This window comes from Eleutherodactylus coqui, chromosome 5 (assembly GCF_035609145.1).
Source record: "Eleutherodactylus coqui strain aEleCoq1 chromosome 5, aEleCoq1.hap1, whole genome shotgun sequence".
Classification (NCBI taxonomy): Eukaryota; Metazoa; Chordata; class Amphibia; order Anura; family Eleutherodactylidae; genus Eleutherodactylus; species Eleutherodactylus coqui.
Window position 1 is genome coordinate 255,365,226 of NC_089841.1, and position 25,727 is coordinate 255,390,952.

The 25,727-nt window shown below is 45.0% G+C and overlaps 1 long non-coding RNA gene across 1 annotated transcript in view; it reads left to right on the forward strand.

Annotated features, from left to right (window-relative positions):
- Window positions 1-25,727, forward strand: part of LOC136627099 (uncharacterized) — an 80,343-nt gene that overhangs the window by 46,267 nt on the left and 8,349 nt on the right. The window contains exon 2 of the long non-coding RNA XR_010792755.1: window positions 14,860-14,962. This is a non-coding gene — a long non-coding RNA (uncharacterized lncRNA). The remainder of the gene's footprint in view (window positions 1-14,859; window positions 14,963-25,727) is intronic.

Here is a 25,727-nt window from a genome sequence, read left to right on the forward strand (position 1 = left end):
CAACGGGCGACCCACCGGCACACCAGGAATTTTCCCAGTGCAGTAAATCGCCAATCCTCCCCGTGTTGGCCGCATTCATAACCATCCCGAGCCACATGCGGCTTGCAGACGCAGTTTGGACACCCCTGATCTAGGATGAGTGCTCTCTATACACAAGCGGGGAGAGAGCTGTCACTCTAGGTAATTTGGGTAGAGAGAGGCTGGCGTAGCTCGGTCCCCGTGACTCGAAGCGTCGTTCATTGTTTATATTCCCTGCAGAAAAAGGTCTAAACCTATAAATAATAATTATAGATTTTGCTAAAACTTATGGAAATGACTTATTCTGTAGGTTGATGAGCATAATAACGGGGTACAGCCGCAGCTGCCTCTCCGTAGGTTGGTTACGTCTACGCGTCACAATATATAAAGACATTCTTATATCTTCATAAGATATTTTTTGGCCGTTTGGGTGATGTTTATGATTTCCCCTTTGATCATTCTAGAGATCATTTCACTCCTTCGAAGGAGAAAGAATTTAACTCATTCTATAATGAAAATTCCTGGTGAACATCTTTGGTCCTTTCGACATAACCCAGTAAATTTCCAGCATGATATAAAGTGGCGTCTCCCCCACCTCCTCCCCTGGGGTAGAAGCAAAAGATTTATACTCTATAGAACCAAAGACCCTTCAATGCCCCCAGCCCCCGACTGACCTAGAAACTATCCAACCCTGAATAATACAGAGTAAAGGCTGCATAAAACATGAATACCCTGCCATTGTGTGTTTATATGTCACATTAAGTGCATTGTATCACCAGATATTTAGGAAGGAGAACTATGGATCAGCATATACAGTGACTTCAGGACAGATCCTTCTTATAGTCATAGCCGTCCTCCGCAGAGATATTCTGTAGCATTATTAGAACAGTGTTAATAGCTGAGAATGCGTAGTGCTCCAACATACCCGATATATCTTCCTGCAAGACTCGGTCTTAAGACACTGACCTTCATTTCCATGCACTCTGCAGGATTGAGCGGTGCTGGCCTTAGGTTGAATAGTCATCACTGCCCCACATACAGCAGATTCAGCAGGTGCACACTCACTCATCCAGACAGGTGGGGCCAAGTGTACATTAAGGGAGGCCTCACACGGGCGTAATTGCGCACATTTTTGCGTGCGCAAAATTTGCATGCACAATAACCAGAGAATAGAAACTATTGACTTCCATGGATTCGTACGCACTTGCCTTTTGGCGCGTGCAAAAAAATTAAAATGCAGCATGCTCTACTTTTCTAAGTATTTGCACACCAAAGGTCCCCATAGAAGTCTATGGTGGATGCGCAATTCTGCAGGACAAAAGAACACATCTGGAACTAAGTAGCCTTTAAATCGGGCATGGTTGTGTCCTGTGTGTAAAAAAAAAACATGCCCTGCGAGCGTAAAAAGTACAGTAAAATATGCCGATACGTGAGCAAAAAAAGCTTCATTCCTGGCACTAGAATGTTGCGCAGAAGCATGTGCAAAAATGCACATGCCCGTGCGAAGGAGCCCTTAATAACACATTGGTTTCAATGTGTTTATTCACATGAGCGATGCTGCGAGATTGAAAAGTTCTGTTTTTGGGCGATTCTTTGTAAGGAATTGCCCATTATTTCCTAGGGGATCTTTAAAACATCAACTTACATGCAAATGCAATGCGATTTTTACCATTAAAACTTTTGGAAATACTTGCATGAAAATCGCTAGTACATAGATGTGAGCGCTCCACGTTTAATGGGATTGCAGAGGTACCCGAGTGGTATGCATGCTCAGCCAGCGATCCATTCACATTGACGTCACTGCAGAGGAAGAGAGGAAGGAGAGACCCTCGCAGTGACAGATAGGGTGCGATCCAAAAGTTCGGTTCTTGAGATTGGCAGGGTCTCAGTGGTGAGATCTCCAAGAATCAGCAAGTTGTTCACTATCCCTTGGATAGGGAAAAACTTGCAATTGTAGTACAACTCCTTCAACCCCTTAATGACGCGGCCCTTTTTTTCCCCCTTTTTCATTTTTTCTTCCCCCCTTTTAAAAAATCGTCGGTCCTTTATTTATCCATCGACGTCACTGTATGAGGGCTTGTTTTTTGCGGGATGAGTTGTATTTTTCAATGGTCCTATATAATGTACCATATAATGTACTGAAAAACTTTTTACAAATTCTAAGTGGAGTTAAAAGAAAAAAAAACGACATTCCGCCATCTTTCAGTGCGTCTTGTTTCTACGGCACACAAACTACAACAAAAATGACATGATAACTTTATTCTATGGGTCAGTACGATTACTACAATACCAAACTTATATATTTTTTTTAAGGATGTCCTGTAGTTTGCGTTGATACCACTTTGGAGTGCATACAACTTTTTGATCGCTTTTTAAAGCTTGGAGACAGGATGACCAAAAAAGCTAATTTCTGGCGTTCTTTATTTTTTTTCTGACAACGTTCATCATGCAGGACAAATAATGTGTTAATTTGATAGATTGGACTTTTACAGACGCAGCGATACCAAATATGTATTTTTGTTTTATTATTTAGATTATTTATTATAAATATAGCAAAAGGTTTTTTTTTCTTTTATTACTTTTTGTTTTTCAACCAGTAAAACATTAATGTTCTTATTTTTACTTTTTTTTTAGTTCCCAGAGGGGACAGCAACTTGCGATGCTTTGATCTCTCCTGCAGCATGATGGCTTGTTAGGCATTCTGCCAAGACTGCCCTAGGGCCTTTCAGAAGGCCCTTGGTTGCCTTGACACCCGAATGGCTCCCTGGGATCTCATCGTGGGAGGGGGGGCTGTATGGGACCCTCGAACATCATTTGGGGGATTTAAATGCCACTGTCGGAATTAACAGTGGCATTTAGAGAGTTAACAGCTCTGATCAGCCACGCGGCTTATCCGAGCTGTTGCCGCCAGGTGTGTTGGTGATTTCTTTTCATACATACCCTGACGCTGCAGGACAAAAATTTATGCCCTGCAGCGTTAAGGGGTTAAGGAGGCTCTGCAAGACAAACTGCCGCCACACTCTCACAATCCTTTTTGTTATCATTGTTCACACAGGAAATATCATCAATAAGGTGTAATTGTTTATTTGTCAAACCATACATACACAAGCATAGTTTTGCACATATCAGTTAAAAGTTTTAGAATCCCTCAAATCTTCCAGTTTTTATTGATATTAACACAGTTTGATGTCTCAAATATACTTTGAAACAAAAACTTAGAACAAATAAACACATCATATTATCATACTGAAGGGCAACTTCAAGTCACAGCGTCACAGAAGAATTTGGGAGTATAAGTTTATGGCCATGTTTGAAACCCTCAAGAATGGAATGAACCTCAGCCCGGGATTCTTGCATGCGTGGGGAATATGAAAGGTCTGAAGGAGGTCAAAACGGGTGTCCCCTTCCCAATTATTTTTTGTTTTTTGCTTTTCTCATAAAAGCCCAGTCTAGATACTTACTTCATTTTCTATCTAAGTCACATGACCCTCCACCTGCATTTGCTACCTCCTACTCTGTCCATAGCCTCCAACATCCTGTGAGCAGTGCATTATGGAAGAGCAGGAGTGGAAGCACTATGCTGTATTGCTCATGTTAAGTTCACAGTGCCAAAAGGCTCTGTCAGCTTCAGCAACTTTCTCTGGCACTCAGGGGGAGGTTGGTGCTAATAAAGTTGTAGGACCTGTGAGCTGTGGATGGAGCTATAGTGGTGGCCGGGGGACAAGCTCTATGCATGCTGGAAGTTGTAGGTAACAGTCTGTTGTTGTGTTTACTGTGGAAGTGATTCATGTAGGCACAGTGGCAGATTGGCGGCTGCACGGGAGGAAGAAGAAGGTCCAGTGCAGCAGATAAAAGATATAGGTTGCCGCTACTTAGCTGTACCTCCTAGATTTCAGTATTTTCAGAATTTCCATTTTGTCCCCAGAAAACCCCCTTAAGCAGTGCTTGAAGATTTTGTGTTGTCAGGCGTCGATCTAGTGAACTGTTGACTCTCAAAAACTTGTCATCTGATTTTGTAGTGGCCTTTAATCTACCAGACCCTTTCCTGTCAGAGTTTCCTCCAGTTTGCAAGTGCTTTTGAATAGTATAGGAAACGGTACTGACAGTTTTCTTTGGTTAATTGCCTTTTTTATGCCATTATGATAGCAAAGTGCTCGGTCCTACCCTGAAAACCTAATCGGTTCCTCTGATTTGACTATCTGTTCCAAATTGGTTATCAGAGAAAATGTGCACGTAAAGAATTTGACATTGACACAGACGATATCAAAGCCAGCGTTCTTCTGCTCTACATTGAAAGTAACACAGCTTCTTCACAGACAAAGAATTACATCACAAAAAAGGAGCGTACAAAAAAAGCAATGTTTTCACACCTGATTGGTTACATACATATACAAAATTACCTAACAGTAGAGAAACATACCCTTAAAGTCAAAAGAACTCCGGATAGGTTTTAATTTCTAATGATTAACATATGTTAATGCCTTAAGGTGTGTCATACTATTAAAACACATGATTTCTAAGAAACAAGGAGAAGCGAAACTCGTACTGTGATTAGAGATGAGGGAACATACTCGCTAAGGGCAAATACTCGACCGAGTATTGTCCTTAGCGAGTGCTTGCCAGCTTGTGAGAAAAGATTCGGGTGCCGGTGGGGGAGAGCGTGGGGGAGATCTCTCCCCCCTTCCCCGCTCTCTCCTGCTCACTCCCGCAACACACCGCTCACCCCCGCCGGCACCCGAATCTTTTCTCATGAGCGGGCAGGTACTCTCTAAGGACAATACTCGCTTGAGTATTTGCCCTTAGTGAGCATGCTCTCTCATCTCTAACTGTGATCATTAGCCTAAAAATGGAAAGGTGGGTGCCAGCAGCTTCTCTTATCAGTGGAGGGGGCCCACATCGCTCCCAGGCCAGTTTTTTTCCTGAAAACAAAGCGTAGGAGAGAATACAAGAATCTATATATCCCACAACAGTCCTGTAGAGCTAAACTATCCAAGTCCTTCCCTAGACGGTGTTGTATTGCAGTCTGTTGCAACACTGGTTATATAGAATCAGAGGGCTTGAAAGTAATCTTCAAAAGTTGAGACAGCTGTTGGAATAGTTTGCATCCAATTTCAAACCATGGTTTGCTTTCTGTGCTGCAAAGAAGCTGTCCTTGATGTGTTCCCTGAAAAATCACTTTGGTTAAAATCACAAATTTAGGCATAGAAAATTAATAAACACATTTTGAAAGAAAATTAATAAACACATTTTGAAAGAAAATCACAAATTTAGACTGTTTTTGTGTTACAGGTTAAAATTTTATAACATTTTTATGTTTTAACTTACTTTTGAACCTTTGAACTATTTCAAATTATCTGATGGACTTGAATTGTGTAAATGCCAACATTAACTGGTAAAACAGAGGTGTTCTAAAACTTTTGACCAGTAGTGTAGATACACACATTGAGGCTCTTTTACATATATAACTGTTGCTCCACCAATCAGATTCTTAGCACCCTTGTTTAAGTGACAGAAAGGGGAGAAAGGAGAAGCAGCCTGCTGTCTATTTCTGTGCCTCTGCATGATGTTGCTTCTTCCCTCTGGCAGTGGCAACACAGTGGTATGATCTGCTTGGCATCTGTGCCACTGTAGTTCATTACATACAGGATCGGACGCATCTAGTTACTTGTCAGTGACATTTGCCAGCCCTGTGTATAATGAATCGCAGCGGCCGGCCCAACGTATACTCTCAAGGGCGGCCCAGCCCAATGGGAAAATTCCCGGTGGACTATTTGGCCAATCTGCCCATGTCAATGCACGTGTAGAAATTCTATGCTCATACAGACACCTGCTTATGCATCTTGAGCATGTACTTGCTCAAAAGAAAAGAAGTTTGCACTGTGTTAGTAAGTTGAAAAGAAAAAGTGTTATTGCTATAATTTCTTTGTTGCTGAAGCAGTATGGAGATAGATGGACGCTGCACTTGTCAGCCACAGAGAAGTGAGTGGAGCGTTGGTCACACTTGTAAAGCACCACTTGATTCACTAAGGAGATTAGAGAGCTAGATAGACCTCAACAATAAATATGTAACTCTGTAAATAGTGCTAACAATGATAGTCTCCCTCTCTAAATTGCGTCTGGTAAGTCAGAGCGCCTTCTTGATACAATAAATCTTCTGCTGGACATTACGCGTTTGCTGTGACATCGTGCCATGTGTGGACTACGAGCAGCCGCTGCACTATACGTCTTCCCTAGTTTTTAATATGACATAAATATGTAGCTGAAGGAATCCTTGAATGACCCTTTAAGCAGAGCGGGAAGGATTAAGAGACATTTGTTTACAGAGCAGAACAAGTAGAGCTTTATTTAACAAATCCTTCATGATTAGGATACCCTGTAGCTACTATGGTGCGAGAACTAAACTCAGCAATAGCTCAGCCATACTCATATATAAGGACAAGCAGCGTGAAGTGCAGCCGGTGAACAGAGAAGACATCGGTGTTCCCAATATTCAGGTGTGTTAGCTTTGTGTGTTGCAGATGTTGTGTAATAGCATGAAGATTTCAAGTACAAAAACTATAATGAATGGATAATACTCATATTGGAGAATTCCTAACGACTAGAGATGAGCGAGCACCAAAATGCTCAAGTTGAGCTTTTCGTAAAATTCTAGAGCTCTATTCGAGTAACAAACCCCATTGATTTCAATGGGAGACTCGAGCATTTTTGTATGGGACCCGCCGGTTGCCGGGCTTTTTTTTTTCTTCCTATGTTCGTGTTCTCTCTCTCTCCTCCGCTAAGCCAGCCACAAACTACCGTTGAAGTACGCAGCGTCGTAGTGGGGAGGGGCCAAAACTGGGGCGGGGTTGAACACAGCGTGATGCTCTCTCGAGAAGCGAGCACCATCGAGTATGCTAATACTCGAACGAGCATCAAGCTCAGAAGAGTACGTTCGCTCAACTCTACTAACGACACAAAACTAGTTACAGTTATAGTTGCTTTAAAGGGAATATTCGGTTACCAGACAACATTTCCTCTATGCGTCCAACTGTGCTAAAATAACAAAAGGAGTTGTACTTTCCTTTTCTCAGCCCCGCCATCCAGCTCTGTAGCCCCACCTTCCTCCAAGCGTTTGTTGTGGAGTATGACATCACCGGTGGTCACCTGACTGCTGCAGCCAATCAGAGCTGCAGTTTAATGGTTCTGAACTCCTGGCATCAGCGCTCACACCCTGGGAGCCATGATGCCAGGAGTTCAGAATGATGATGCTGCAGTCTCTGATTGGCTGCAGCAGTCAGATGACAGCTGGTGATGTCATCCTCCACAACAAACGCTTGGAGGATGGTGGGGCTGCAGCGCTGGAAGGTGGGGCTGAGGACAGGTAAGTACAGCTCCCTTTCTTATTTTAGCACAGTTGGACACGTAGAGGAACTGTTGTCTGATAGCCGGAAATTTCCTTTTAACCATTCACAGGTGCATAAATATGAAAGTGCACTTCACTCATAACTTAAAGAGCCACTCCGGCAAAAACACATTTTTCCATTCCTGACCTGCTCATCTGAATGCCTGTCCCACTCTAGAGATCTACTCTGTGTATTGCAGCCACTTCCGTGCAGTACAGCCTCCTGTCTGATGCTTTACAAACACCATCATGAGGCTGAGATTTTTTATATTTAGTTTCATATCAATCCCATGATGCATCGGCACAGTCTTAGCTAAGGTTATACCATTTTTGCCTACTAGTGCAACAGTTTAATTACCATTACCTTCTACATGCACCTAAATAAGTTGCAGAACATAAGTATAAAGTCAGAGGGATGAGCTGTGATCTCCTCTATTATAACTGTGTGACAGAAGCTGTGTGATCATCATCAGTAACTGTGATAGGAGTGTCTATATCCTTCTCTAGGCAGTCTATGTGGTAGTGTCCATGCAACAGCATCACACAAACTGAGAAAATGACTAGAAAATTAATCCATAACCCCAAATAGATCTGAGCTGGTCAGAACGGAGATCACATGACCATCTGAGGAAAAAGAGGCCATGAGTTTTAGCTGAAAAGAAAAAACTAACCAAGGTAACACTAGCCCACTTATATATACTGTGGGGATAGCGACATAATGAATTAATTTAACCCCTTAACGACCAGCCCATAGTGTTTTTACGTCCTCCCGAAGTGGGCTTTATTCTCTGAGGATGTAAAAACATGTGTCCTGCAGAGAATAAAGCCCCTCGGGCTATGGACGTGATAGCTCCATGCTGTCGGTGTCCACAGGTAGCCGACAGCATGGAGCTGTCATCCCGGGCTGTGGGGACACCCCCCCACCCCACCCCCCGGCAATGCAATAGTGCTGATCGCAAAAAAGTAAATAAAAGTAAATAAAAGTTTGAAAAAGTTAAAGATTCAGCTGCCTGATGGATCGGATCCATCAGGGCAGCTGAAATTACTCACCAAGGTCTGCCGCACTGCTCCCCGCTCCCCTCCCCGCTCCCCTAGTCCTCCGGGTCCCGAAGCCAGGCGGCATTACGTCAGCCACATGCGCAGAAGGCCTGGCGGCCCGGGAATTTTAAAATCTCCTGGTTCCAGGCTCCTGTAGGTAGCCGGGAGGCAGGAGATGTAAGCAGTCCCCGGTACCGCGATTATCCATTGGATAACGGCGATCGCGGAAAAGTGGAGAAAAAAGTAAAAAGAAAGAAAAGCTTCACCTCCCCTCATGGATCGGATCCATGAGGGAAGGTGAAAATACTCACCCCCCTTCCTCCGTGTCCTCCGGCCGGTGTCGGGACCATCCGCTGGCTTCTGCGCATGCGCCGATGTGGCGCACATGCGCAGAAGGCCGGCGAGCCCGGCAAATTCAAAATCTCCCTGCACCCGGCTGTCACAGATAGCCGAGTGCAGGGAGATATGACTGGGGACTGCTGTATGCGGTTTCCAGTCATATGATCACCGTTATCCATTGGATAACGGTGATCATATAAAGTTAAAAAGTAAAAAAAAAAAGCAAAAAAAAAGTTAAAAGTTAAAAAAAGTTAAAAGTTAAAAAAAGTTGAAAGTTAAAAAAAGTTTAAAAAGTTAAAGTTTCATCTCCCCTTATGGATCGTATCCGTAAGGGGGGATGAAATTATGTACCCAAGGTCCCGGATTTGTTCCCTGGTGGGATGTTGATCTGTAGACCTTACCCCAGCTTCTGCGCATGCGCCCGTCAGCATGATGGCGGACGCATGCACAAAAGTGAAAGATTGCCCAAGAATTTAAAATCTCCCTGCTGCTGGCTACCAAAGGTAGCCAAGAGCCTGGAGATGTCACGGGGAGCCGCGGTATGCGGTTACTGGTCATGTGATCGCCGTTATCAATGCATAATGGTGATCACATAAAAGTTCTTAAAAAAGTGGAAGTTTCATCTCCCCTCACCGAAGTGATCGGTGAGAGGAGATGAAACATCTTCTCGGAGGCTTCCGCATTTGAATCCAGATGCGATTATCCTCCATGGACCCTTCCGGCTGCTGCGGATATCCGCGACCTAGAGCCCATTGTGCTCTATGACCACGGATATACTCGCAGCCCATATGCAAACACATTGTGTATGGGCTGCGGGTACCCGGGTCATCTCTAAGCGACGGCGCGGGAAATATAAACAAAAAACGGTGTACTGCGCATGACCGTCTGTGTGAATAGGCAGTTATGCACAGTACATTACATGCCTGTACACGGGGTCACTGCTGGAATCCGCTGCAGGCCTCCGTAAGCGGATTCTGCATACAGCCGTGAGAGCCTGGCATTATTTAGATTGCTACCTGTAATCCGTAATTTACAAGAAGCCCCGGGAAAACTCGCCTTCATGCAGTTCCAGGAGCAGCTTGTTGAGCACCTTCTGTGTGAGACCGCCGCACCGCAGCAAGATTACAAAGCCTCACAGCGCCACTTTTTACACCCCATCCCCACCGCTGAGGTCACGAAATACCCCCAAAAAAGCGAGAGAGGGGGGGGGATACCCGGTTTTCTTGCCCCATGTGCCCATCCCAACCAGCCTCCGTAATTACCCCTGTCTTCGGACATAAAACGCAGTTTATATTATTACTTTTATCTAATATTTAGGGAATGCCAAAAAATGGGAATGGCGGGGGGTGAGGGTGGGGGGTATTTTTAGGAAGTCAATTTTTTTTCCCTATAAGTGGGCAATGGGGCCTGGAATTTATTCAGTTGTACCCTGAAATCCAGCGGGCATTCCCTCCATTATGGGCCTAGCCATGTGTCCTGTAAGTAGATTAGGGCCACAATGGGTATGTTTCTGAACACGGGACAAACGGGGGTATCCATTGTGGGGTGAACGTCTTCATTCCTATGTACGCTGTACAAAAAAAACTTTTTAAATTGACAAAATTGCCAAAAAAATGAAAATCGTAATTTTTTCCTTCTGCTTTGCTTAGATTCATTCAAATACTGTGGGGTCAAAATACGCAGTACACCCCTAGATGAATTTGTTAAGGGGTCTAGGTTTCAAAATGGGGTCATTTGTGGGGGTTCTCTATCGTTTTGGCCGCTCAATGGCTCTACAAGTGGGCAATGGGGCCTGGAATTTATTCCGTTGTACCCTGAAATCCAATGGGTGCTCCTTCTATTATAGGCCTAGCCATGTGTCCTTTAAGTAGATTAGGGCCACAATGGGTATGTTTCTGAACACGGGACAAACGGGGGTATCCATTTTGGGGTGAAAGTCTTCATTCCTATGTACACCGTACAAAAAAACCTGTTTTTAAATTGACACAATTGCCAAAAAAATGAAAATCATAATTTTTTCCTTCTGCTTGGCTTAGATTCATTCAAAAACTGTGAAGTCAAAAAAGTCATCATACCCCTAGATAAATTCGTTAAGGGGTCTACTTTTCAAAATGGGGTCAGTTGTGGGGGTTCTCCATCGTTTTGGTCACTCAAGGGCTGTACAAGTGGGCAATGGGGACTAAATCTCCTTCAAGCAAAATTTCTGTTCCGAAAGCCACCAGTTGCTCCTTTGATTTTGGGCCCCATTGTGCATACAGACGTAATAATAGGGCCACAATGGGTATGTTTTTGAGCACGGGACAAACAGGGGTATCCATTTTGGGGTGCAAGTCTTTATGTTTGCACATATTTGAGATATTGCAGTTGGAAATGTGAAAAAAATGACGATTTTTTTCAAAATTTTCCCAATTTTGGCACTTTTAATAAATAAACACAAATTCTATTGGTCTTTTTTTTCCGCCTGAATGAAGTACAACATGTGGCGCAAAAAACAATGTCAGAATCGCTTGGATATGCAAAACCTTTCTGGTGTTTTTCCATGTTAAAGTGACACATGTCAGATTTGCAAAATTTGGCCTGGTCATTAAGGCGCAAACAGGCTTGGTCACTAAGGGGTTAAAACATCACCAGAGCAGTCCTTTAAAGGAGTTGTCCAAGTTGCAGCTTCTCTGTAAAACAATTTCCCCATGCACTGACATAACAGATGGACTAATTGGCCAACAGGGTGGTGTGTTACCCTGGCTGACCAATCAGCGATAACAGATGTGTATTTATTCTGGTCCTGCCCTTACACAGGTGTCGGTTATTCTTCTGTGTGCATGCATGTTGTTTGAATGTTTGTCTGGTGGTGTCTATGTTGTATTATAAGTTCTGTTTTGTTTGTTCCATCCATCCGATGATGTTGGGCACATAAGTCTAGTTTTGTCTGTTTTCCATCTGTCAGATGGTGGGCTGACATCTGATTTATGTCCTGTCTGAATCCGCTCTGTCCATTGGTGTTTGGACATATGAATCCACTCCGTCAGTTGATGGGCAGACACTTGAACCATGTCCTGTTTGTTCTGTCTATTGTGGCTGTTGATTCCGGCCTGTTGACTCCTCTCTGTTATGCGCCTTTTCCTAGTCCTGTTGGCATTTCCATCTGCTGTACATCCTTCCCTATCCTCCATCTAGAGGCAGGCTAGATTCCATAGGTTCAAGACATTGTAAAGTAGCCCATCAAAACTAACAAAAATGTGTGAGAGGGATGAGAAAAATTAACCTAGGTAGTCATATAAATGCTATTACTGCTCAAGTGTAGTTGTAGGGATGACGCAGGATAGGATTATGCTGGTTATTAGGGGAAATGTTATAAATAATGATGTTTATAAGTGTAAGAGTCCTAAATCCGAATGTTTGTTGGGCAAAGTGATATGAATGCTAACATTTATTAGGAAAAGTGCTATACTGAGTAATGTGTATTATGCTAATGCCGAGATTAATTAGGCGACATGCTGCAGTGATGGATAATTGTTGCATAACTACTGAGGGTTATTATGCATATTTAATGTGTATTATGCAACTCATATCTAATAGGCTCTGTTGTGTGCTCCATGGATGCTGTCTGAGTGGTCAAGTATCCATACCTGGTGACTACTGGAAGGTGTACATAAACAAGTCACTGGCTGTGTAGCACATGTGCATCTGATGAATGGATGGTAGCACATGTTTGCCCTCGGCGTGGTGCCTGTCTACTTAAAAAGGGAGAGGTGGCACACATTGTTCTGGAGTTATCACAGTGGTGACATGCGCAAGCAAGCATGTGGTCAGTGCAAGGTTGGGTGCCACAAGAGAAAGCCTTGGAAGCCTGCTGTCTAAGAGGTTGGGTGCATCCTGAGTGCAACTGCGATAGAATTCCTGGAACCTTCTGATCCAAACAAAAGTTCAGTGTTGAGTCAGAGAGAGAGCCTTAAAGACTTTGAAAAATGACATTTGTGTGCTGAAAAATCCCTCTAAAGTGCTGACAACTTGGCTGTCCACTGCCTGTTGTAAAATGAAGTACGTCTCTAATGACAGAAAGTGAAGGGTAATGCCTCATGCTCCCATAAAACTCAATAGAGGGTGGAGAAGGAAGAAGAGAGGGAGACAAACATAGACACTGCAGCAGATAACTGGCAAGTGTTTGTTATCTCTGACAGCTACTAAAATCACATCTACACTGCTCAGTACTGCTGTAGTGTCCTGCATAATGAATTTTATTATGAGGAAGTGCTAGAGAGAGATGGAGAACAAGATATTCTGCTCTTCTCTGTCCATTGTGTCTGGAGATATCTCAGCAGTTAGTCTCCAACCACTAGCTCAAAGACAACTGAAAACTAGATATACATCCTGCAGAGGGAAAACAGAAGAAAATCTAGATACAAGGCATATAATGGCCAGATAGACATAGTATTATTCCTCATGTACACACTCAGCAGCTTATTCTGAAAAGTCACGAACGCTCTAACTGCAATGTACTACAATCAAGTTAGCACGATGCACCAGTCATGTTAAGGATTTCTACATCTGTACGAGGTGGGGCCATTGTATTTAAATGTAGCACTAGGAACAGTACTACACTAATATTTTTTAGCAGCGTAATATGGACAACTTAAACACAATTGATTTATGTTGGGGTATTCAGATATGAGCTCCCTCTGCTGGCGCCCCCCTTCTGCCAAGCATTGGCTGCTTTCTCCGAAGAAAGTGGAGAGTTAGTCCTTCTGCATCTGGACCACATAAAATGAAGTGGTGGGGCGGGACTTTCCTGTTGGCCTTGAGTTTGACATATGTGGTGTATTGTCACTACTGTACTAGCATACCACATTGTCAGATTGTCCTTGGTTATTGAGGTAGATATCCTATAAATTAACTTTTCTTACTAATAATGTTATACAGGGTAAAATATCATGCCGCATCAAACTCAGTCCCTTTCACTAGACCAGTGTTCCCCAACCACAGTCCTCATGGACCCCCAACTGGTCATGTTTTCAGGATTTCCTCAGTATTGCACAGGTGACGTAATTGTCAGTCCCCAGACATTGCCACAGGTGTTCTTACTACAGAATATCCTGAAAACATGACCTGTTGGGGATGCCTTGAGGACTGGAGTTGGGGAACCCTGATGTAGCCACACATGTACGTAAATAGCTCTAAATGTCGTGGTTTGTGGCAATGCATTTTTGTGTTACGGGATGTATTCCGTATTTTGTTTAGGCTTCTGTATTGAAGGTCTTATTAGGATGGTCTCACACCTGCGTTGGGTATTCCACTGTCCTGTTCTGTTAGGGGAATCTCCATGGCCGAACAGCTCAGTCTTTGGACGTAACTGAACAGCACCAGATGGACCAATTGACTATAATGGGGTCCATCTACTTTCCAACTGGCTTTTAGCTGGAAGAAATTCACTGCATGCAGCGCTTTTTCTTCCGGTATTTTCGGCCGGATCGGTGCCAAGACCCTCGTCTGGAGCTTCCGGCACAGATGTGAGACCGGCCTTACTGTTAGATTTGTTTTATGATTTTAAATAAGTTACTATTATTAAAAAGTTCATTAGGGCGAATGCAGACGGCCAGGTCGGATTCAGACTGCGAGATTCTCGCAGCGGGATGCAATCCGTGCCCCTGCAGTGACCTCCAGCTTACCTGCCTGAGGTCTTCACTCAACTCTGCGGATGTGTCCGCTGGCGCACAGCTGTACATGCACAGTGCAGAGCCGGCGTGTTAGAAATGACACGGCAGTGCAAGCCTCTGCGAGGACATGCCGTGATTTTGTTACCGAGCGAGTCTTCTGCAATCAAAATCGCAGCTGTCTGCATAGGATTGCATAAACCAATGCAATCCTATAGCAGCGTGCAATGGTGGAAATTCTGAATCACGCCACGGAATTTCCGCCCGTGTGCATTCGGCCTTAAGGAACAATAATATTAAATGGTCACAGCACTTTGAGACAACTTCTGCTAATGTGATAGCCAATGTTATAACTAGCAAAAGTGCAAATTACTTCTAAACTGCTGTCCACCGCCTGCTGTTATATGAAATCTATTTTATTATCTTTGTTACTAGAGACAAAACACAGGAATTGAAGGAGGGCGATGACTTAAGCTGCCCATAGACGTCTATTGAGAGCAGGAGAGACAGATATGCCTGACATGCCTGCAGCTAACGGGTGAGTGACATAGAACTATCGAAATCACATCTACACTGCTCAGTCCTGCTATATAATGTTTGTCAATAATTAGAGATGAGCGAGTATACTCGGTAAAGGCAATTGCTCGAGCAAGCATTGCCTTTATCGAGTACCTGCCCGCTCAAGATGAAAGGTTCGGGTGCCGGCACGGGCGAGCGGTGAGTAGCGGCTGTCAGCAGGAGGGAGCGGGGGGAAGAGAGGGAGAGATCTCCCCTCCGTTCCGCTCTCCCGCGCAGCTCCCTGCCCGCCGCCGGCACCCGAACCTTTCATCTTGAGCGGGCAGGTACTCGCTAAAGGCAATGCTTGCTTGAGCAATTGCCTTTAGCGAGTATGCTCACTCATCTCTATCCATGTTATGTCTATGTGTACTATAGGGAGATAGAAGAATATACCCTGCTCCTCTTTGTGCATAGTGTGTAGATGACAGCATAGCAACTAGTCTCCTACCATATCAGAGGCAATTGAAAATCAGATTTGTAGCCTGCAGAGGGAAAAACTGGCAAAATATGTAGGACATAAGTCATATAATGGACAGAAATAGTGTTCTTTGTATAATAACATATGGCAGCTTATTCTGAAAAGTCATCTGAAAGTGCAGGTCCACTTTAATAGATTTTGGTACAACCCCTTTAAATGGGGTATTCTGGAGGCTTATCCGCTTTAAGACATGGCCCTTTTTTATTTTTGTTTTTTCCTCTTCACTTAGGAAAAACAAACAAGAAAGATAACTTTTCTTGTTTTCAATTTATATAACTATACGAGGGTTTGGTTTTTTTGTGGCACAAGTTATATTTTTCAGTGGTACCATTTAATGTACCATATAATTTACTAGAAAACTTTTAAAAATTCCTAAGTCGACTAAAATGGAAAAAAAAAAAACAATAATTCCACCATTATGAGGGAGTCTTGCTTTCATGGTGTACAGATGACATAACTTTATTCTGTGTGTCAGTACATTGTGATGATAGCAAATTCACATAGTTTTTTGGGGGCTGTACTAGTTCTAAAAAGTAAATTATCTTTAGAAAAATTATAAAAAAATTTTTACCAAAAATATGCAATTCTTGCATTGCTTTTTTTCCTGATGGTTTACCATGCAGGATAAATAATGTTTTGCTTTAAAGGATCGCACTTTTATGGATGTGGCGATATCAAATATGTTTTTATTTATTTTTATTCTTAATTTACATGCCAATGTTCCCACATGGGATCATTACTTGTCTTTTTTTTTTTAATTGACTTAAATTTTACTATTTTTGTAAAATAAATTCTGCCACTTTTTGTAAAAAAAATTGGCCTGTAAAAGGTTAATAGTGAAAAAGGGGGAAGGTGGGGATGTTAAGCTTTTACTTCTTTTATTTTTTTTCCTATAATAAAAAAACTTAATTTTATATTATTTTTTAGTCCCTATAGGGGACTTCATCTTACTGTCATTTGATCACTCATACAGTATAATGTAATACCACATCTTGACAGGAGGTCTATGAGGGCATGCCAGAAGCATTTATTCATGGCGGTCCTGGGGACCGTTAGAAGGCCCCTGACTGCCATAGAAACCAAATTACACCCTTCAATCCCATCACGGGGGTGGGTGGAAGGGCTCTTCTGGACCACAAAACAACAATCAAGGCGTATATATGCTGTGGTCAGAAGTGAGACCGACATTTAGAGGGTTAACAGCTACGATCAGGGTTAGTGCTGATCGCAACTGTTGCAGGCAGGTGTCTGCTATCACAGACAGCTGTCACCCGCCTTGACATCCCTGCACACCCAGGATGTGAATGTACATCCTGTAGTGTTATGGGACTAATGTTCCTTTAAGTTTTCACCCACCTATGGATAGGTTAAAACTGATAGATTGGTGGGGTACCAACTACTGTGACCCCCACTAATCCTGTAAATGGGAGTTGGACTGCAAAAGAACAGACCCGAGGTCACACAGGTACACCACTACTCCATTAATTTCAATGCAGGCTCCAGAGACTGCCGAGTTCAAGCCTCCCAGCGCTTGAACCCCACCAATCTATCAGATTTGACCTAGCTAGTAGATAGCAGAAAACTTAAAAAAGCGTTCAGTCTCCAACAGACCCCTTTATTAAGCACAGATATAGTCTAGATAAAGATGTATAATAGTTATGTGTAAGGCACCAGGATTAACTGTGGTAAAATGACCAGATAAAGACTAAAACAGTTTCTTCTGCTATATGAAAACATCAATTTATAAGTTTTCCACAGTTTGTTCCTAGTTGTCAGAAAGACCACCGCTCCCATATACACTGCTAGAACTCTGACGTCATCTTCACACCACCATAAATGCATGGAAACTATATATATATGGCTTCTCAATGTGAGAATTGTTTTGTGCCCAGTGTAGAAATAACAACTGCCTTCAGTATACAGGAAGTAACTACGGCAAATAGAATAACAATACTATCTGCCTGGAGGTCTACTGATGAGGTCTATCGGAGAGGTCTATTGGGGAGGTCTACTGGGGAGGTCTGTGACCACACTGACCATCCTCTGCTTCATACGGACCACTCTACAATCTAATTCTATTATTAAATATCATATATAGGAACCATAAATTCTTTATTATAGAGCATAGACTTACAGACAGGTCAGGGCTCATTCATACTATCACTTAGTTCAGGGTTCCCATCGCTCTGCTTTGTTTTTGCACAGACGGATAATTAAACAGTTCTGTTTTTACCAGCATTGATTTCAATGGGGTTTTTTTTTTAAAACGGAAAGATTCAGCCACAGACCGCGCTATTTGTTTGGTTTGAAAAAAAGGAAACCAAACAAAACTGAAGCAAGTGAAAAGCTTTCCATTTTTGAATGTCTTTAGGATGCAGTGGTATTGGGGGATTTTCATATCAAGCCATAACTTTTTTTTTTCTGTTGACATGGCTGTATGAGGGCTTGTTTTTTGAGTTTGAGCTATAGTTTTTATTGGTACCATTATTTTCGTACATATAATGTATTGCATAACTTTTATTACATTTTTTGGAGGGTAGGGAGAAAAAAACATCTAAATTCTGCCATTGTTTTGGGGGGATTTTATTTTAGAGCATTAATCATGCAGCATAAATTACATGATGATTTTTTTCTGCAGGTTAGTACAGTTACTACAATTCCAATGTGATTTGTGTATTTCCACTTGTACACAATAAAACCCCTTTAAAAAATTTTTTTTTTGCACCTTTGCATTCAAAATATCATAACTTTTGTATTTTTCCATGGATGGAGCTGTATAAAGGCTTGTTTTTTTGTGTGACGAGCTGTAGTTTTATTGGCACCATCTTGGGGTACATTTAGCTTTTTTGTATTTTTTCCGAGAGGCAAAAAGAACAAAAAAAAGCTTTTTCGTTCCATTTTATAATTTTTTTATAGTGTCTGTCGTGCAGAATAAAAAGTGTGCTTAATTTATTGTACAGGTTATTACAGACGTGACAATACCAAATCTGGGTTTTTAAAGTATCTTTTTTGTAAGCAAAGATGGGAAAGTGTGCAAATTTTTTTTAAACGTTATTTTTTAGCAGTGTTATTTACTTAAATTTTTACGTCCCAGTAGGGGACTTGAACTAGTGATGCTGTGATCGCTCTGAAAATACATTGCCTTATATTTGCACTGAAATGCATGATCATGATTCATAGTGATGATAGGTAATGGCAGACCGGGACGCCATTGTCTGGCATCTGGTTGCCTTGACCACCCATCGGCTTTGCAATTACATATATGATGTGACTGGGGTAGAGCCCTTCCTCTGAGAACCCTTTACATGGCGCAACTAACATTGCTCGCTGCATGTAAGGGGTTAACAGCAGGGATCAGTGTTCTTACAATTGCAGTGGGAGGCTTCTGAGCCCGTGCCATACATGGGATGTACGTTTACATCCATTTACAGGAACCCTTTCTCAGTCAGGATGTAAACTTATGTCCAGTGGCGGGAAGGGGTTAATAACCCCATTGAAATTAACGGTGGAATAAACAGAACAGTTTAATTCCATTTTACAATGATGAAGAGATGGAAACCCTAAAGGCCCATTTACAGTGGACGAGTGTCGGGCAAACGATGCCTGACACTTGCCCCTGTGTCTCTGTGCTCCTGCGCTGGAGCTAGCACAGCTGGCTGGGCTACGAGGGGCCAGCAGGGGGCAGGGCAGTGCAGTAGATTTCTCTCCTCTCGTTCCCCCGCCCCTCTCCCTTGAGGTACACAGCGGACGTTCGCTATTGAACGGCGGCTGTTTAAACTTAACAATGAGCGATAAGCTGATCGTTCATGCTGCATAAAAGATGAGCGATAAAGCTCATCGTTAATGTTAAACAGCCACCGTTTCATAGCGAACGGCCGCTGTGTATCTCAAGGGAGAGGGGCGGGGGAACGAGAGGAGAGAAATCTCCTGCACTCCACCACCCCCCTTCAGGCCGCTCCGTGTGTGAGCCAACCCTGCTGGCTCTGTGCAGGATCATGGGAGCGCAAAGACTCAGGGACGAGTGTCAGGCATTGTTTGCCCGATACTCGTCCAGTGTAAATGGACCTTAACTGTTCGTGTGAATGAGCTTTTAGTAATAAAACAAGAAATGTAGTTTTCTATTTTAAATATCATCAGCTGCATAGCAGCTACTCTATGCTGTCTACATGTCTCACAGTATTACCATGCCACCTTTGACAGATATAGCCTATTCACAGGCATAGTGTATTTCAGAATCACAGACAGGTATGCTGTGTCATATAACAAAACATAACTTTTATTGGCTCTAATTAAAAAAACTATTTGTACGCTAACCAGTGCCAAATGCTAGCCTGTAGGTAATGAAACAGAGTAACCACCCTGAGAAGGACAACCCGGACAGGAACCTAACCTCAGGGCAAGGTAGGGTTAGATTCCTGTGCGGGGTCATCCTTCTCAGGGCGGTTAATACACTTCATCAACTATAGGCTAGCATTTGGGGCTGGTTAGGATGCAAATGGTTTTTTTACTAGAGTCAATAAAATTAATGTTTTTTATGTGACAGAATGCCTTTCTGTGATTTTTGATTATATATATATGTGTATATATATGTAAAAATAAATAAAACATGGCACACCTCCTTTCATGGCTGAACCAAAGTAGGTAAAGCAAAACAAAGTCCAGTATACCTGTTAATGCAGTCAAAAGTTAGTTTACCACTGTGTTGGTCCATGAAAACAGTCCAATTGTTCCTCTCTGCCATCAAAATGTAAAGTAGGCGATGGACACTGCAAGTATATTTCCAACATGTTGAGCTGGGTAGTTGTTCCCAACGTAGCTCTCTCATTAGGTCCATTTGGTCCAGTACTGCGCCCATTGCCTGCTTCAAGCTGTTGGGGGATGATAACTCTTAGAGAAACTACTAAAGTGATCTAGTGGATCCTCAGAGCAATAGACTATAGAACTTTTCAGAGTCTACACTACCATGTCTTTATAAACACATCTAGAGCCAACATTGTGATGATAGCAGCAAGAGAGGCAGACATATTTATATGACCGAGCTCCACCTCCCCCCTCCAGACAATCGGCTGTAGACACTAGTGCAGATGATCAGGCAATGTCATAGATCTTCCAGCGTTCATTCTGGAGTATTGAAATGTCCAATAACAGATTCCAGACTGAAAGAACCAATGATCTTTTTTTCCTGACCTTGCAGTTACTTATTTGTGTATAGCACTAGAGATGAGCGAACGTACTCGTCCGAGCTTGATATTCGTGCGAATATTAGGGTGTTCGGGATGCTCGTTACTCCTAACGAGTACCACGCGGTGTTCTGGTTACTTTCAGTTTCCTCTCTGAGACGTTAGCGCGCTTTTCTGGCCAATTGAAAGACAGGGAAGGCATTACAACTTCCCCCTGACACGTTCAAGCCCTATACCACCCCCCTGCTGTGAGTGGCTGGGGCGATCAGATGTCACCCGAGTATAAAAGTCGGCCCCTCCCGCGGCTCGCCACACATGCCTTGTGAGTTAGCTGAGGGAAAGTACTATCGTGCTGGTGCTGCTGTAGGGAGAGCATTAGGAGTCAGTGTAGGCTTCAAGAACCCCAACGGTCCTTCTCAGGGCCACATCTACCTGTGTGCAGGCTGCTGCTAGCAGTGTTTTTTGTTTTTGTTTTTCTCAAAATCGGCAGTGCAGAGCATTGCACCCGGCATTAGGGACAGAAGTGGTGTATAGGCAGGGAGAGTGTTAGGAGTGAGTGTAGCCTTCAAGAACCTCAACGGTCCTTTCTAGGGCCAAATTTAAGCGTGTGCAGTACTGTGCTGGCTGCTGTTAGCAGTGTTGCATTTTTTTTTTTTCTAAAAATCATCTGTGCAGAGCATTGCACCCTCCATTGATACTACAGGGACAGAATTGTGTAGGCAGGGCCACAACACAGTTATTGTTCATTGAATATACGCAGTGGGTCCTTCCCTTTGCTAAAAAGGACAAAAAATTATATTTGGCCAGCCTGTGTCAGTCCTAAGGTCTCCGTGTACGTGTGTGCTGCGTGGACAACGTACAAAAATCAGACGCAACCAGCTACGGTTTACTGCAGGCTTGCGCCATTGTCTTTCCTGACTGGCAAATACCTGCTCTGCTAGAGTTAATAACTCTGCTACACTAAAGTTGTGTGTCACTTTTTCAGGGCCACACTACAGTTCTAAAACTTATTGTTCATTGAATATACGCAGTGGGTCCTTCCCTTTGCTAAAAAGGACAAAAAATTATATTTGGCCAGCCTGTGTCAGTCCTAAGGTCTCCGTGTACGTGTGTGCTGCGTGGACAACGTACAAAAATCAGACGCAACCAGCTATGGTTTACTGCAGGCTTGCGCCATTGTCTTTCCTAACTGGCAAATACCTGCTCTGCTAGAGTTAATAACTCTGCTACACTATAGTTGTGTGACACTTTTTGAGGGCCACACCACAGATATTAAACTTCTTGTTCATTGAATATACGCAGTGGGTGCTTCCCTTTGCAAAAAAGGAAAAGAAATTATATTTGGCCTGCCTGTGTCAGTCCTAAGGTCTCCGTGTACGTGTGTGCTGCGTGGACAACGTACAAAAATCAGACGCAACCAGCTACAGTTGAGTGCAGCCTTGCGCCATTGTCTTTCCTGACTGGCAAATACCTGCTCTGCTAGAGTTAATAACTCTGCTACACTATAGTTGTGTGACACTTTTTGAGGGCCACACCACAGATATTAAACTTCTTGTTCATTGAATATACGCAGTGGGGTCTTCCCTTTGCTAAAAAGGACAAAAAATTATATTTGGCCTGCAGGCTTGCGCCAATTTATTTCCTGCCTGGGAAATCAAATCACTGGTAATACAGCATGCTGAGGGGTAGGGGTAAGCCTAGAGGACGTGGACGTGGCCGAGGACGCGTAGGCCCAAGTGAGGGTGTGGGCACAGGCCGAGCTCCTGATCCAGGTGTGTCGCAGCCGACTGCTGCGCGATTAGGAGAGAGGCACGTTTCTGGCGTCCCCACATTCATCGCCCAATTAATGGGTCCACGCGGGAGACCTTTATTAGAAAATGAGCAGTGTGAGCAGGTCCTGTCCTGGATGGCAGAAAGTGCTTCGAGCAACCTATCGTCCAGCCACAGTTCTGCGCCGTCCACTGCTGCAAATCAGAATCCTCTGTCTGCTGCTCCTCCTTCCTCCCAGCCTCCTCACTCCACTACAATGACACCTGCTCAGGAGCGGGAACACTCCCAGGAACTGTTCTCGGGCCCCTGCTTAGATTGGGCAGCAGTGGTTCCTCTCCCACCAGAGGAGTTTATCGTCACTGATGCCCAACCATTCGAAAGTTCCCGGGGTCCGGGGGAAGAGGCTGGGGACTTCCGCCAACTGTCTCAAGAACTTTCTGTGGGTGAGGAGGACGATGACGATGAGACACAGTTGTCTTGCAGTGAGGTAGTAGTAAAAGCAGTAAGTCCAAGGGAGCAGCGCACAGAGGATTCGGAGGAAGAGCAGCAGGACGATGAGGTGACTGACCCCACCTGGTGTGCAACGCCTACTCAGGACAGGTCTTCAGAGGGGGAGGCAAGGGCATCAGCAGGGCAGGTTGCAAGAGGCAGTGCGGTGGCCAGGGGTAGAGGCAGGGCCAGACCGAATAATCCACCAAGTGTTTCCCAAAGCACACCCTCGCGCCATGCCACCCTGCAGAGGCCGAGGTGCTCTAAGGTCTGGCAGTTTTTCACAGAGACGCCTGACGACCGACGAACAGTGGTGTGCAACCTTTGTCGCGCCAAGATCAGCCGGGGAGCCACCACCAACAGCCTCACCACCACCAGCATGCGCAGACATATGATGGCCAAGCACCCCACAAGGTGGGACGAAGGCCGTTTACCGCCTCCGGTTTGCACCGCTGCCTCTCCCCCTGTGCCCCAACCTGCCACTGAGATCCAACCTCCCTCTCAGGACACAGGCACAACCGTCTCATGGCCTGCACCCACACCCTCACCTCCGCTGTCCTCGGCCCCATCCACCAATGTCTCGCACCGCACAGTCCAGCCGTCGCTAGCGCAAGTGTTGGAGCGCAAGCGCAAGTACGCCACCACGCACCCGCATGCTCAATCGTTAACCGTCCACATAGCCAAATTTATCAGCCTTGAGATGCTGCCGTATAGGGTTGTGGAAACGGAGTCCTTCAAAGCTATGATGGCGGCGGCGGCCCCGCGCTACTCAGTTCCCAGTCGCCACTACTTTTCCCGATGTGCCGTCCCAGCCCTGCACGACCACGTCTCCCGCAACATTGTACGCGCCCTCACCAATGCGGTTAGTGGCAAGGTCCACTTAACTACGGACACGTGGACAAGCACAGGCAGGCAGGGCCACTACATCTCCCTGACGGCACATTGGGTGAATTTAGTGGAGGCTGGGACAGAGTCAGAGCCTAGGACCGCTCACGTCCTACCCACCCCCAGAATTGCGGGCCCCAGCTCGGTGGTGGTATCTGCGGCGGTGTATGCTTCTTCCACTAAAGCACCCTCCTCCTCCTCCTCCTCCTCAACCTCTATCTCGCAATCTAGATGTGTCAGCAGCAGCAGGACGTCGCCAGCAGTCGGTGTCGCGCGGCGTGGCAGCACAGCGGTGGGCAAGCGTCAGCAGGCCGTGCTGAAACTACTCAGCTTAGGAGATAGGAGGCACACGGCCCACGAATTGCTGCAGGGTCTGACAGAGCAGACGGACCGTTGGCTTGCGCCGCTGAGCCTCCAACCGGGCATGGTCGTGTGTGACAACGGCCGTAACCTGGTGGCGGCTCTGCAGCTCGGCAGCCTCACGCACGTGCCATGCCTGGCCCACGTCTTTAATTTGGTGGTTCAGCGCTTTCTGAAAAGCTACCCACGCTTGTCAGACCTGCTCGTAAAGGTGCGCCGGCTCTGCGCACATTTCCGCAAGTCCCACACGGACGCTGCCACCCTGCGCACCCTGCAACATCGCTTTAATCTGCCAGTGCACCGACTGCTGTGCGACGTGCCCACACGGTGGAACTCTACGCTCCACATGTTGGCTAGGCTCTATGAGCAGCGTAGAGCTATAGTGGAATATCAACTCCAACATGGGCGGCGCAGTGGGAGTCAGCCTCCTCAATTCTTTTCAGAAGAGTGGGCCTGGTTGGCAGACATCTGCCAGGTCCTTCGAAACTTTGATCAGTCTACCCAGGTGGTGAGCGGCGATGCTACAATCATTAGCGTCACCATTCCTCTGCTATGCATCTTGAGAAGTTCCCTGCAAACCATAAAGGCAGCCGCTTTGTGCTCGGAAACAGAGCCGGGGGAAGACAGTATGTCGCTGGATAGTCAGAGCACCCTCCTGTCTATATCTCAGCGCGTTCAGGAGGAGGAGGATGAGGAGGAGGGGGAAGAGACAGCTTGGCCCACTGCTGATGGTACCCATGCTGCTTGCCTGTCATCATTTCAGCGTGTATGGCCTGAGGAGGAGGAGGAGGAGGAGGAGGATCCTGAAAGTGATCTTCCTAGTGCGGACAGCCATGTGTTGCGTACAGGTACCCTGGCACACATGGCTGACTTCATGTTAGGATGCCTTTCTCGTGACCCTCGCATTCAACGCATTCTGGCCACTACGGATTACTGCGTGTACACACTGCTCGACCCACGCTATAAGGAGAACCTTCCCAGTCGCATTCCCGAAGAGGAAAGGGGTTCGAGAGTGTTGCTATACCACAGGACCCTGGCGGACAAGCTGATGGTAAAATTCCCATCCGACAGCGCTAGTGGCAGAAGGCGCAGTTCCGAGGGCCATGTAGCAGGGGAGGTGCGTAGATCGAGCAGCATGTACAGCCCAGACAGTGCAACAGTCTTTAAGGGCCTGGCCAGCTTTATGGCTCCCCAGCAAGACTGTGTCACCGCTCCCCAGTCAAGGCTGAGTCGGCGGGAGCACTGTAAAAGGATGGTGAGGGAGTACGTAGCCGATCGCACGACCATCCTCGGTGACGCCTCTGCCCCCTACAACTACTGGGTGTCGAAGCTGGACACGTGGCCTGAACTAGCGCTGTATGCCCTGGAGGTGCTTGCTTGTCCTGCGGCTAGCGTCTTGTCGGAGAGGGTGTTTAGTGCGGCTGGGGGAATCATCACAGATAAGCGTACCCACCTGTCAACCGACAGTGCCGACAGGCTAACACTCATCAAGATGAACAAAGCCTGGATTTCCCCAGACTTCTCTTCTCCACCAGCGGACAGCAGCGATACGTAAGCAATACGTATTATGCACCCGCGGATGG